The sequence below is a fragment of the Leopardus geoffroyi genome, chromosome A1, assembly GCF_018350155.1.
Source record: "Leopardus geoffroyi isolate Oge1 chromosome A1, O.geoffroyi_Oge1_pat1.0, whole genome shotgun sequence".
Classification (NCBI taxonomy): Eukaryota; Metazoa; Chordata; class Mammalia; order Carnivora; family Felidae; genus Leopardus; species Leopardus geoffroyi.
The window spans coordinates 83,521,252-83,536,884 of record NC_059326.1 but is presented as its reverse complement, the minus strand read 5'-3'; the positions used below and the strand labels follow the sequence as shown (position 1 = coordinate 83,536,884).

Here is a 15,633-nt window from a genome sequence, read left to right as displayed (position 1 = left end):
TTGGCATAGCAGACTTTCCTTGATTGATAACACAACTTCATTGGAGCTCCACTACTTGCTCTATTAGATGCTTGGCCTTGGCTTCAATTTTCTCTGGTCTCCCACTGCAGAAGATGAGCCATTCCAAAGGAGCCCCTCTGGCTTTCACATTTAGCTTTCAAATGATAATTAACTAATTTCTTCTTTTGGTTATTCTTCCAGATCATCAATTGACTTAGTGATAGATATCCTATTCAGTTACAGTTACTATTGTCCCCATGTTTCTCAAAAACCTGACACATTGCACAAGTTATTGAATGCCCTTCTATGTATTATCTCACTTCTCCATTCCCTGTTCTAAAACTTGGACCCCTACTTTGAAGCAAGGACTCTGTGCTCTACATACATGCAAGGATGTATCACACACTGACTTCTGCATGGCAAGTGACCCAATTTCTAGTTTTATAAAACAGTTTTGGCTTACCCAGTAAGGAAGTACACAGTTGGAATAGCCCTTTGGATTTGGCCTGAGTTGGTGGACATGAATGGATTTTCACATTCCCACACTGATCATGAATTATTCCCTTCCTTAGGCAAAGAGAGAGAGAGAGAGAGAGAGAGAGATGGGGGGGGTTATAATTTTACACTTTAGGAGTTTGAGCCTGAGGGTGGGAGAAGTCCCTCTCTCTCTCCTCTCTGTCCTCTCTCTCTCTTCTCTCTCTCCTTCCCCCTGCTTGCTCTCCCTCTCGCTCTCCTCTCTCTCTGTCTCTCTTCCTCTCTCTCTCTCTCTCTCTCGAGAGGAGAGTGAGAGGGAAAGCGAGATCTCTCTCTCTCCTCCCCCCCCAGTCAGTTTACTGTTCCACTTCAGCGCTGGTCATGATCTTACAATTCAGGAGTTTGAGCTGGGAGGGGGGTTATGAGTTTATGGGCGAGGGGGGGATTATGATTTTACACTTTAGGAGAGAGAGAGAGAGCAAGATCTTTCTCTCTCTCTCTCTCTCTCTCCCCCAACTTGCTCTCCCTCTCGCTCTCCCTCTCTCTCTCTTTTCCTCTCGAGAGAGGAGCTATCTAAAGGTGAAGGAATCCCTGAGGGGGTATATAGATGAAAGCTGTCTGCTAACAGTACTTCTAACAGCTGAACCATTAATTATTTAGGAAACAGAAAGCCACCAGGTTCACATCATCAGTGTTCCATTTTCATTACTGAGAGAAAAGTCTGCTCCAAGTGACATCTCACAGATGGAGGAAGTGTGAGGAAGACTGCATATGGATTCATCTGGACTCTGTCTTTTCTCCTCAGTATCCTACTGTGTATCCTATTTCATTATAACAAATCTTACCTGTGAGTAAGTTCTATGATGAAACCTCTGAGTAATTCTTGAGAAATTCTGAAAAAATGGATGGTTTTGAGGACACACAAAACAAAAATTATTTATGGTAATAACACAAACAAAAAAGCTGTGGAATTTTGTTCCATCAGCACTCAGAATATAAAAATGGATTGAACTGGTTAGGTCATTCTCCAGAAGGTAAAGGACAATGGAATTTACAGCATTGGAAATGAAAAAGATTGAATATGTATCATGAGTACTAATTTGTTAATAGAAAAGAGTTAAGTCAGGAAGGGTTGATGAGGGCAAGTAATGAATGAGAAGTCCTCATGAGATTAAATAAAATTATAAGTATGCTTGGAGAATGTTTAAGATTGTCAATTTAGAAAAGTAGCTTTTGGGTTTTGATGAATAAATCAAATGTCATAACTTTATTTTTATTTTCCTGATATTTTCTATTATTTCATGTGTGCTTAATTTTGGAAAAGAGGATTGAGAGTTAAAAGCATCAGTTCATTAGGTCATTTTATAGAACTAGCAAGGGATGATCAGATTTATGTCAAATAAAGAAGCATGGAGTTTCAATCTGATTTATCAAAGAAAACAAACCATAAAAATACTGCTTTGTCCATATTAATGCACCGATTTAAAATAACAGATAAGAAGTTTTCATTAATAACAATAAAACTTGTACTTATTTTTAGAATGTTCTCATCAAATAATTCCAGAAGTAGTAGTGGAAGTAACCATTTATAGTATCAACAATATCCTGTATTACAGAAAATCCAAATGCATATTTGGTGCTAATTAATATTTTATTAAAATAGAGTATGTCAATGCATATTTAATGATACATTTCCATTGTTACAAAAAGGATATTTTTTGTTTGTTACAATTTTTTATTTAAATTCTAGTTAGCTAACATGTAGTGTAATATTGGTTTCGGGAGTAGAATTTAGTCATTCAGAAGGAGGTGCCAAGATGGCGGAATAGCATATAAGTTTTTTGTGTCTCTCGTCAATGAAATACAGCCAGATCAACACTAAACCATCCTGCACACCTAGAAAACTGATTTGAGATTAACACAAAAATCTTCACAACCTGAACCAGAGAACTTAGCAGGTATGCAGCACAGAGAAGTGAACTGGGGGAGAAAGCTGCGGAGGGCAGGGAGCTGGTTTTGCTTGCAGAAAGAGGACAGAGCCAGGGGTGGAGAGTGTGGAAAGCATTACCCCCACCTGAAAGCATCTGGAGAGAAAAGAAAGAGTATTCCAGGGATTGATCAAAAAACGGAGAAAAGAGAGTGTTTAAATTCCATTAAGACTTTACAAACAGGAGGAGCGCAGAGTCTGAAACTCTGTAGATCCATACCTGGTGGTGCTCTGGTGGGAAGTGCAAATCCTCACAAGCAGAGAGGGAGGTCCTTGGGGTCCTTGAGCCACAGGGGGAGAGACAGTTCCCCTGCTGGGAGGACATTTGGTAGAGGCTGTGTGGTCTCCCCATAGGCAAAGGTCCTAATGGAGCCCAGAGAACAACCACATTTACTGGTGCTGGAACAAAGACATTAAGGGGGAAGCCTGGCACCAGATGTGAGTTGTGATTTTCCATAATCCCTGAAACACTGCTGTTACACAATTGTGTGAACTTTTTCTGCGGCGGGCTGATGCTCTGGGCATCAGCAGCAGCACGGTCTCCCATTCTTGGGAGTGGGCCGGCAGCCAGCCATTGGTCAATGAGACATTCCCCAAGAATGTTTGAGCGGGACAAAGCCACAGTCCCTCAGAAGTGAGGGGTTGGGAAACACAGCCACGTGTGAGATAAAACTCAGGAGGGAGGTGCCACCTGGAAACTTGATTGGTTGGTCACAGACAGTGTAAAAGTGGGAGTGGACAGAAGCTGGACAGAAAGGAAAGGTGCAAGATTGCTAATCAGGAAGAGCACAGAGTTCTGATACTAGAGACTGGGTAGCTGGGTGATGCCATTTTCACCCCTCCTGTACATGTGCATACACACCTATAGCTGCCACAACAATCCACCCCAGTAATCTAAGCACCACCATCTAATGTACAATGGTGCCATTACACTAAGCCATGCTCAACTGGGCCAACCTCCCTCTTCAGGAACAACACAAGTCTTTCCGCTTACTTAGTTTACAGACTATAAAGTGCTTCATAGTTCGACTTGTAGCAGAAACCGATGTAATTTCAATCATACTTCGGTCTGTTTGCTTGTCCATCTATCCAATTTTTTTCTTTTCTTATCCTTGAATACAGAAAGAGGAAAAATTATTTTTACTTTCCATTTCTATTAAAAATAATATTATTTATTTGTTTTCTACTATATTTTTATTGTTTGTAACTTTTTAAAATTCTATTTTTTACTTCCATCATTTCATTTTATACTATTTCACTGTATTCATTTTTTTCAAATTTTCAGAAATTTTCCCTTCTTTTCTTTGCTTTTCCTTTCCTTTCTTTTCTTTTATATCTTTCACTTTTTTCTCTAATCTCTCAAGCTCCTTTCAACAAACACACCAGGATACACCTAGGATCTAGATTACTTTATTTGATTTTTGTGGAGTTTTTAATTTTTTAAATTTTAAATTGTTTACCTTATTAATTGCTTTTCTCCCTCAAAATGACAAAATGAAGGAATTCACCCTGAAGGAAAGAACAGGAAGAAATGACATCCAGGGAATTTACAACACAGATACAAGCAAGATGTCTGAATCAGAATTTAGAATCACGATATTAAGAATATTAGCTGGGATTGAAAACAGATTAGAATCATTTTCTGCAGAGATAAAACCTAGTCGGGATGAAATAAAAAATGCGATAACTGAGCTGCAATCTCAAATGGTGGATGAGGCAGAACAGAGAATCAGCTATATAGAGGACAAACTTATGGAGAACAATGAAGCAGAAAATAGGGGGGATATAAGGCAAAAGAACACAATTTAAGAAACAGATATATCAGTGACTCATTAAAAAAGAACAACATCAGAATCATAGGGGCCCCAGAAGAGGAAGAGATAGAAATAGGGTAGAAGGGCTATGTGAAGAAATCATAGCATAAAACTTTCCTAACCTGGGGAAAGACACAGACATCAAAACCCAGGAAGCACAAAGGAATTCCATTAGATTCAACAAAATCCAACCATCAAGAAAGCATATCATAGTCAAATTCACAAATACTCAGGCAAGGAGAGAATCATGAAAGCAGCAAGGGAAAAAAAAAAAAAAAAACAGTCCTTAACCTATAAGGGAAGATAGATCAGGTATGCAGCAGACCTATCCACAGAAACTTGGCAGGCCAGAAAGGAGTGGCAGGGTATATTCAATGTGCTGAATCAGAAAAATATGCAGCCAAGAGTTCTTTATCCAGCAAGGCTGTCATTCAAAATACAAGGAGAGATAAAAAAGTTTCCTAGACAAACAAAAATTAAAGGAGTTTGTGACCACTAATCCAGCCCTGCAAGAAATTTTAAGGGTGACTCTCTGAGGGGACAAAAAATGAAAAAAATAAAAATAAATAATAATAAATAAATACCAAAAGCAACAAAGCATAGAAAGGACCAGAGAACACCACCAGAAACTCCAACTCTACAAGCAACATAATGGCAATAAATTCACATCTTTCAGTACTCACTCTAAATTTCAATGGACTAAATGCTCCAATAAAAAGACATACGGTAACAGAATGGATAAGAAAACCCACTTTAGACCTAAAGTCACCTTCAGGTTGAAAATAAGGGGATTGAGAACCATCTATAATGCTAATGGTCAACAAAAGAAAGCTGGAGTAACCATACTTATATTAGACAACCTAGACGTCAAAATAAAGACTGTATCAAGAGATGAAGAAGGGTCTTGTACTATAATTAAGGGGTCTATCCACCAAGAAGACCTAACGGTTGTAAAAATTTATGCACCAAATGTGAAAGCACCCAAATATATAAATCAATTAATCACAAACATAAAGAAACTCATTGATAGTAATACCATAATAGTAGGAGACATCAACATCCCACTCACAGCAACTGACAGATCATCTAATCAAAAAATCAAGAAAGAAACAATGGATTTGAATGACACACTAGACCAGATGTACTTAACAGATATATTCAGAACATTTCATCCTAAAGCAGTGGAATATACATTCTTCTCCAGTGCACATAGAACATTCTCCAGAATAGACCACAGACTGGGACACAAATCAGCCCTCAGCCAGTACAAAAAGACTGAGATCATACAGTGCATATTTTTAGACCACAATGCTATGAAACTCGAAATCAACCACAAGAAAAAAAAATCTGGAAAGGTAACAATTATTGGAGACTGAAGAACATCCTACTAAAGAGTGAATGGGCCAACCAAGAAGTTAAAGAGTAAATTAAAAAGTATATGGAAGCCAATTAAAATGATAACACCACAACCCAAAGCCTCTGGGACACAGCAAAGGTTGTCATAAGAGGAAAGTACATAGCAATCCATGCCTTCTTAAAGAAAGAAGAAAGACCTCAGATACACAACCTAATCTTGTGCTTTAAAGAGCTGGAAAAAGAAAATCAAATAAAACTCAAAACCAAGAGAAGACAGGAAATAATAATGATTAGAGCAGAAATTAATGCTATTGAAACAAACAAAACAAAACAGTAGAACAGATCAACAAAATGAGAAGCTGGATCTTTGAAAGAATTAACAAAATTGATAAACCACTAGCCACTTTGATCAAAAACAAAAAGGAAAGAACTCAAATAAATGAAATCAAAAAGGAAAGAGGGGAGACCACAACCAATACAGCAGAAATAAAAACCATAATAAGAGAATATTATGAGCAATTATATGCCAATAAAATGGGCAATCTGGAAGAAATGGACAAATTCGTAGAGACATATATACTACCAAAACTGGAAAAGGAAGAAATAGAAAATTTAAACAGACACATACCAGTAAATATATCAAATTACTAATCAAATACCTCCCAAAGAACAAGTCCAGGGCCAGAAGGCTTTCTAGGGCAATTCTACCAAACATTTATGGAAGAGTTAACACCTATTCTCTTGAAGCTGTTCCAAAAAATAGAAATGGAAGGAAAACTTCCAAACACTTTCTATGAGGCCATTACCTTGATTCCAACACCAGAGACCACACTAAAAATAAGTATAGACCCATCTCCCTGATGAACATGGATGCAAAAATCCTCAACAAGATATTAGCCAACTGGATCCAACAATACATTAAGAAAATTATTCACCACGACCAAGTAGGATTTATGCCTGGGATGCAGGGATGGTTCAATATCCACAAAAAAAGTAACATGATCTGTCACATCAATAAAAGAAAGGACAAGAACCATATGATCCTCTCAATAGGTGCAGAGAAAGCATTTGACAAAATACAGCATCCTTTCTTGATAAAAACTTTCAAGAAAGTAGGGGAAGAAGGATCATACCTCGAGATCATAAAAGCCATATATGAATGACCCAACGCTAATATAATCCTCAATGGGGAAGAACTGAGAGCTTTCCCCCTAAGGTCAGGAACAAGACAAAGATGTACACTCTCGCCAGTGTTATTCAACATAGTATTGGAAGTCTTAGCCTCTGCAGTCAGACAACACAAAGAAATAAAGGCATCCAAATTGCCCAAGAGGGGGTGTAAGTTTCACTCTTTGCAGATGACATGATTCTATATATGGAAAACCCAAAAGATGCCACCAAAAACCTGCTAGAACTGATTCATGAATTCAGCAAAGTTGCAGGATATTAAATCAATGCCAGAAATTTGTTGCATTCTTATTCAACAACAATGAAGCAACAGAAAGAGAAATCAAGGAATTGATCCCATTTACAATTACACCAAAAACCGTAAAATACCGAGGAATAAATCTAACCAAAGAGGTGAAAAATCTATACACTGAAAAGTATAGAAAGCTCGTGAAAGAAACTGAGGAAGACACACACAAAAAAATGGAAAAATATTCCATGCTTCTTGGTAGGAAGAACAAATATTGTTAAAATGTCGATTATACCCAAGGCAATCTACATATTCAATGCAATCCCTATCAAAATAACACAAGCATTCTTCACAGAGCTAGAACAAATAATCCCAAAATTTGTATGGAACCAGAAAAGACCTGAATAGCCAAAGCAATCTTGAAAGAGAAAACCAAAGGAGGAGGCATGACAATCCTGGACTTCAAGTTATACTACAAAGCTATAATCACCAAGACAGTATGGTACTAACCCAAGAACAAACAGTAAGATCAATGGAACAGAATAGAGGACCCAGAAACAGACCCACAAACATATGGCCAACTGATCTTTGACAAATCAGGAAAGAATATCCATTGGAATGAACAGTCTCTTCAGCAAGTGGTGCTGGGAAAACTGGACAGTGACATGCAGAAAAATGAACTTCGACCACTTTCTTACACCATACACAAAAATAAACTCAAAATGGATGAAAGACCTAAATGTAAGACAGGAAACCATCTAAATCCTTGAGAAGAAAGCAGGAAAAATCCTCTTTGGTCTTGGCTGCAGCAACTTTTTACTCAACACGTCTCTGGAGGCAAGGGAAACAAAAGCAAAAATGAACTACTAGGACCTCATCAAAATAAAAAGCTTTTGCACAGCAAAGGAAACAATCAGGAAAACTAAAAGGCAACCGACTTAATGGGAGAAGATATTTGCAAACAACATATCAGATAAAGGGTTAGTATCCAAAATCTATGAAGAATTTGTCAAACTCAACACCCACAAAAACAAATAATCCAGTGAAGAAATGGGCAGAAGACATCAAAAGACACTTCTCCAAAGTCATACAGATGGCCAACCAACACATGAAAAAGGCTCAAAATCACTCATAATCAGGGAAATACAAATCAAAACCACAATGAGATACCACCTTACACCTGTCAGAATGGCTAACATTAACAACTCAGGCAACAACAGATGTTTGTGACAATGCAGAGAAAGAGTATCTCTTTTGCATTGTTGGTGGGAATGCAAGCTGGTGCAGCCACCCTGGAAAACAGTATGGAGTTTCCTCAAAAAATTAAAAATATAACTACCTTACTACCCAGCAATTGCACTACTAGGTATTTATCCAAAATATACAGGTGTGCTGATTTGAAGGGACATATGCAATGTTTATAGCAGCACTATCAGCAATAGCCAAAGTATGGAAAGAGCCCAAATGTCCATCGATGGATGAATGGATAAGGAATTGGTGGTATATATATATATATATATATATATATATATATATATATATTATACACACACACACACAATGGAGTATTACTCGGCAATCAAAAAGAATGAAATCTTGCCATTTGCAACTACATGGATGGAAGTGGAAGGTTATGCTAAGTGAAATTAGTCAGAGAAAAACAAATATATGACTTCACTCATATAAGGACTTTAATATACAAAACAGATGAACATAAGGGAAGGGAAACAAAATAATATAAAAACAGGGAGTGGGAGAAAACATAAGAGAGAATAAACAGAAGGTTACTGGAGGGTTGTGGGAATGGGGGATGGCCCAAATGGGTAAGTTTCATTAAGGAATCTACTCCTGAAATCATTGTTGCACTATATGCTAAATGATTTGGATGTAAATTAAAAAAATTAAAAAAAATTAAAAAGCTGAATGAACAACATTCCATTGTATAAGTTCTGGATGTCCTATGTATAGCATGTTGACTGTAGTTAGTTTTCACAACTGTATTATATACTTAAAATTTACTATGTGTGCAGATCTCAAATGTTCTCACTACACAATAATAATGGTATTGGAAGTGATAATTATGTCAATTAACTTATTGTGGAAGTCATTTCACAGTGTATACATACATCAAAATATCAAGCTGAATATCTTAAATATGTTTAATTTATAATCGTTAATTATACTTTAATAAAGCATAAAAATCGAACTGATGCTAGCATTGGAATATCCTGTCTTTTGTTCATTAGCTTGAACAGTTTGCCATTACCTTGGACAATTTCCTTAAGCAGTTTTATTATGGAAGAAAAGAAAAAAGTAATAATAACAGTACCTGATACATGTAATGTTTGTAAATGTCTGTGAGTTCACATACATCCTGCTCAGTGCCAACCATATAGGAAGCACTCAATATGGTTTTCCTGTTATTGTTATGGATGTGAAGTGGAGCAGAAAATTTCAGTGAGTTCACACTAATACTTTCAGAAGGAGACATAATTATCTACCCAGGGTAACTATTTTCAAAAAGCATAAAAGCTAATTTTTTTCATTGTCCTAGGAGAGGAGATAAAAAACAATGAAAGCTATTATAATTAAAGAAAAGGGAATGGAATCTCCAGAGGGGTAACACATTAATTTTCCATCTTCTTCCCATGGTCAGGCTGGGTAGGGTTTATCTAGGAATAAAAATTCTTTTACTTTAGACTGATGATTTGTGTCTTCCAGGGAAGTTAAAGAGAGTGAGATTTCAATAAAATAATTCAGAGCAGGTATGATGCCACATTCTATGAGTGCTTCTAGAATAAAGTGAAAATATATTCATAATTTTCTGTTTAAAATATTTTAAAAGAAAAGTTATATTTTGACAGATATATGTGTATTCATGATCAAGGATGTACCATACACATGCAATTAGAGTAATGCTGATTCTCTGGGATGTTAAATAATATAATAAACTGAGAATGATATTTAAATGAGTGCTGTTATGAAGACTTTGGACCCTTTCATGATTTCTATGAGTAACTCTCATGATTACTAGGGGTTACTATGAGTATCCCTAGATGTGTTTATTTTCTCTAGTTCTATAGTATGTTTTCCATTTATTAATAATGATAAAGTTTCCAATTGTGTGTGAAGTGTTTCTTTTTTATTATGTAGATAAAAACATGCAAAATATGTAATTTTCTTTTTCTGAAGTGTAATATCTCATTGAAATTATATGCTATTTAGACTCCTACTAAGAGACAGTATAAATAATCAGGTAAGAGTGTTTGCAAGTTAATGCCAAACGTTCTGCTGAAAATGGAGATCTGGAGATAATTGGTTTCATTTCTTAAGTGATTTTAGTCCTAAGCACTTTATGTGATTCTTTCATTTAATCTGTGCATTTTTTTTTTTTTTTGAGGAATGTGATAGTACTCTGCTTGTAAGAATATGAGAATTGTGGCAGGTGTTAAGTACTTGCCTCAGCTCACACATGGAAAAAATTGGGTAAAAATCCATGTTTTATTTTCATATAATGCTGAGAATAAGAATATGAGTGCATCATTTGAAATGCAATCTGAGACCTCATTGTCTTTTCTTTTAGTAAGCACAGCTCACACTCACAGAACCTGTACACTTGTTATGTTTTCTTCTAAGACCTTTATATGTATTTTTAAATAGATTCATATAACTTCAAATTTAACAACAAATTTATTATGCATAAAGCACTTTTGTAAAGGCTTTACAATAATATTACCAATGTTTTTTTGGAAATCAGTCTGACACTCTCTAATTATATAACCTCCTGGTTTGGTTATAATAATAACCATTATTTCGATACTGCTCTATTTCTTAAATAATGTATCGTCTGTATTTAAATTTCATATCATAGAATTTGTGAGTTAACTGTGATCTGTTAATTCAACATTTCATTATTGAGGCTCATTAATTATAGTATAGCTATCAGAGAGTGTAGCTATGCTCTTAAAACAGGAATTAATGTACTTTAAGGCTGTATTTTGCTATTGGAAAAAGAGTTACTATGGAAATTTTTGCTCATGAAATTTTTTTCCTGTTCTCATCTATTTTTTTTCTGACCATTCCTCTACAAACGAGTATAATTATTTTAGCATCCAGAATTGATTACATCAATATGTAGCCTGGCATCATTTCGCATACTGTTTTGCTTAATTTTTCTGGTCAAATCCTGGCCAGTGTATATATCAATTAATTCGTTCAGTGATTATTTTCTCAATATCTGGGAATGGTTTCCATGATTTATGAACTTGTTGAACTTGTTGAACTTGTTATGGACACATACACAGAAATTCACTGTCACGGAATCAAGTCACTCTTCTTTGAGACTTAATGAGATCAAAATACAGAGAAGTCATTCTGGTAGATTAGTATTTGTAGGTCGTGATTATTCATGAATTGAAATTTTAAAATATTTTTAGGTTTTTCTCTTTCTTACTCACAGCATCATTCACAATTTGTATACACCATTACAACTTAAAGAACTACATACCCTCTTTTAAAAAATGAAAAATAAATTCAAACTCATGAGGCTGGATTCAAGGTTCTAGCTTCCTCTCAGCTACATTTTTCCTTGCTACTTAAGTTTTTGCTGTTGTTGTTGTTGTTTTGGTTTGGTTTGGTTTGGTTTGGTTTGGTTTGGGTTTTTTACCTCTTCAAAAAATGTGATGCATGGATTAATAAAAGTATATTCATGTTAATTGTTATATTCATCAGGCTAGTCTTTTTGTTTATGACATTGTTTTTATTACCTGGAATGACCTGCTTCATATACAAACTTTTATCATACATAAATAATCACATCAAAAATAAATTTTAAATGCTACAGTGAACATGAAACATTAACTTAGCAATATCTGTTTTTCTAAAATCTTGTATATATGTAAATTTTTCACGTATGTTCCACTTTGTGGAATTTATGCATGGATTGTTCTTTATTATTATGTGCTGTCTTTTTTTTAACTTCCCCCTAGCATTTAATCAAATACCACCAGATAAGTGAGGTCCCCCTGAGTACTCTCTTCAAAATGGAACACTCCATTTCAATTATGTTTCCACACCTTCATAGTGGTGTCTTTTTTGTTTTTGTTGTTGTTTTTTTTTTTTTTGTCTCTATTGGTAAGGGTAAGTTTCTTTGTTGTTGTTTGTTTGGTTTTGTTTTGTTTTTGTGCCTATTGTGATTGCTGCTTTACTCCCGGTGCCCAACACATAGACAGAACTTCAGAAACATTGTTTGAATGTTTGGACATTGAGTTTCTGTGAATTTCTGTTTTTGTATGTAGTAATTATTTAGAGGACATTTTGGATATATTGGTTTCCTAGAAAAGCATAACAAGGTACCACATGGTGGTTGTCTTAAAATGACACAAATATATTATCTTACAGTAATGGAGACTACTACAAGTAAAAATTGAAGATATTGGCAGGGGTGGTTACTTCTGGGGCTTGTAAGAAAGAAGCCAAACCTCTCTCCTAGCTTCTGGTGAGGACCAACAATAATTGAAATTCCTTGGTATGTAGATGTATCACTTCAATCTCTGCCTCTATTATCATGCATTCCACTTGTGTCTCTGTCTTCACATGGCTATCTTCTTATAAAGATACTAGTCCTATTGGAGTGGTATTTGCACAAATCATTCAGTATGATCTTATCTCATCTTTACTAATTATTTTGAAAGTAGTTTACTTTTGGAGATGCTGGGGTTGAGGACTCAACATATCCCTTTTGGAGGGATATCACATTGAGCTAAAGAAAAATTGTACAACAGTTTTATATTTGTATAATTAAAATATTTTCTCATCTCATCCACTTGGTGTATAGAATATTTTCTGTAAGTACAAATGAAACACTCTAAACTGTAAAGAAATTGGGGCCCCTGGGTGGCTCAGTCAGTGGAGTGTCTGACTTCAGGTAAGGTCATGATCTCACAGCTCATGAGTTCGAGTCCCATATGGGGCTCTGGCTGAAAGCTTGGAGCCTGGAGCCTGCTTCAGATTCTGTGTCTCCCTCTCTCTCTGCTCCTTCTATGATTGTGCTATCTCTCTCTCTCTCTCTCTCTCTCTCTCTCTCTCTCAAAAATAAATAAACATTAAACTGTAAAGAAATTGACAAATGTAAAGATTTTGTTAACACTGATAGAAAAAAAATTTCTAGCATCTTGAGGGCAAAGGTACATATTGTATTCTTTATCTCTAATATATTTTTCTTCCACATGCTGACTTAAGCTTAATTTCTCTATCAACATATCTGTAAAGGACTTCTAATATTACCACACACTGATTTTTTTAGGGGAAGTTTCTTTTTCTAAGAAACATTATCAATTATATAAAATGTATATTATTATCTTAATTTTCCAAGGAAAACAAAGGATAGTTAGAAGATGAACTTAAATGTTTCACACTTTTATAAACTAGACAGTACTAACAGAAAATATTTTTTCTGATATTATACATTTTGATCTTTGAAATTCCTAATCCTGGTGATGTCATCTTAATCATTCACCTGTAGAATTACCACAATAACAAGCTTTTGTAAGGCACTGGGTACATGTTTGCCAAATTAATTAATTAGCATCAATTTTTGTTGTAATAGATAAAGAACACATTCATCATGGCATGGGACAATCAGATTTTACCTCTGATTTCATCCTTTTGGGAATCGTTGATCAAAGCCCTATGCACATCTTCCTCTTTTCTTTGGACTTTGGTATCTTCATGGTGGCCTTCACGGGAAACACTGTCATGGTTCTCCTTATCTACCTGGACACCCAGTTCCACACCCCCATGTACTTCCTCCTCAGCCAACTGTCCCTCATGGATCTCATACTCATCTGCACTACTGTACCCAAGATGGCCTTCAACTACTTGTCTGGCAGCAAGTCCATCACTGTGGCAGCGTGTGCCACACAAATTTTCTTCTATGCATCACTAATAGCTTGTGAATGTTTCCTGTTGGCAATCATGTCTTATGACCCTTATGTTGCCATTTGCCATCTTCTAAAATATTTCAATCTATGAGCCCTAAATTTGTGGACTTACAGCCGCATCTTCTTGGATCCTGGGCTCTACTGATGGTATCATTTTCCTTCTCCTATTGTGGGTTCAGGGAAATAGCCAACTTCTTCTGTGATTTTCCTTCCATGCTAATCGTCTCATGCAATGATACCTCAACATTTGAAGAAGTTCTTTTCTACCGCTGTATTGTAAGGATTGTTATCCCTGTAATAACCATCAATGCTTCCTATACTTGTGTCATGCTGGCTGTCATTTGCATGGGTTCTGGAGATGGTCGCTGAAAAGCTTTTGCCACCTGTTCCTCTCACCTCAGGGTGGTGGGAATGTACTATGGAACAGTATTGTTCATATACATGCTGCCCACTTCAGATCGTTCTCCCATCCAAGATAAAATGATCTCTGTTTTCTACACCATCCGTATGCCCATGCCAAATCCCCTTATCTATAGACTCCACAACAAATGGCCAGAGTATTCATGAAGATGTGGGGAAGGGCAAGACTGGAGAATAAATTGCTGAATTATTTTAATGCTTTGACAGAATCTCCTTAGTGTCCCTCTTCTTTGCATTCAGCTCTAAAAATTGACACATACACGTTTTTGGAATGTCATTTTCCTGGCCAACCACACAATTTAATAGTTTGTTTGTTTGTTTGTTTGCTTATTATTTCAATTATTTAATTTATTTTTTTATTTTTTTTCAATATATGAAATTTATTGTCAAATTGGTTTCCATACAACACCCAGTGCTCATCCCAAAAGGTGCCCTCCTCATTACCCATCACCCACCCTCCCCTCCCTCCCACACCCCATCAACCCTCAGTTTGTTCTCTGTCTTTAAGAGTCTCTTATGCTTTTGCTCTCTCCCACTCTAACCTCTTTTTTTTTTCCTTCCCCTCCTCCATGGGTTTCTGTTAAGTTTCTCAGGATCCACATAAGAGTGAAACCATATGGTATCTGTCTTTCTCTGTATGGCTTATTTCACTTAACATCACACTCTCCAGTTCCATCCACGTTGCTACAAAGGGCCATATTTCGTTCATTCTCATTGCCATGTAGTACTGCATTGTGTATATAAACCACAATTTCTTTATCCATTCAGCAGTTGATGGACATTTAGGCTCTTTCCATAATTTGGCTATTGTTGAGAGTGCTGCTATAAACATTGGGGTACAAGTGCCCCTATGCATCAGTACTCCTGTATCCCTTGGGTAAATTCCAAGCAGTGCTATTGCTGGATCATAGGGTAGGTCTATTTTCAATGTTCTGAGGAACCTCCACACTGCTTTCCAGAGCAGCTGCACCAATTTGCATTCCCATCAACAGTGCAAGAGGGTTCCCGTTTCTCCACATCCTCTCCAGCATCTATAGTCTCCTGATTGGTTCATTTTGGCCACTCTGACTGGCGTGAGGTGATATCTGAGTGTGGTTTTGATTTGTATTTCCCTGATAAGGAGCGACGTTGAGCATCTTTTTGTGTGCCTGTTGGCCATCGGGATGTCTTCTTTAGAGAAGTGTCTATTCATGTTTTCTGCCCACTTCTTCACTGGGTTATTTG

At 36.3% G+C, this 15,633-nt stretch overlaps 1 pseudogene; it reads left to right on the top strand.

Moving 5' to 3' along the window:
* Positions 1-13,673: 13,673 nt before the first annotated feature.
* On the top strand, positions 13,674-14,587 carry LOC123597275 (annotated as a pseudogene).
* The last annotated feature ends 1,046 nt before the right edge of the window (positions 14,588-15,633 follow it).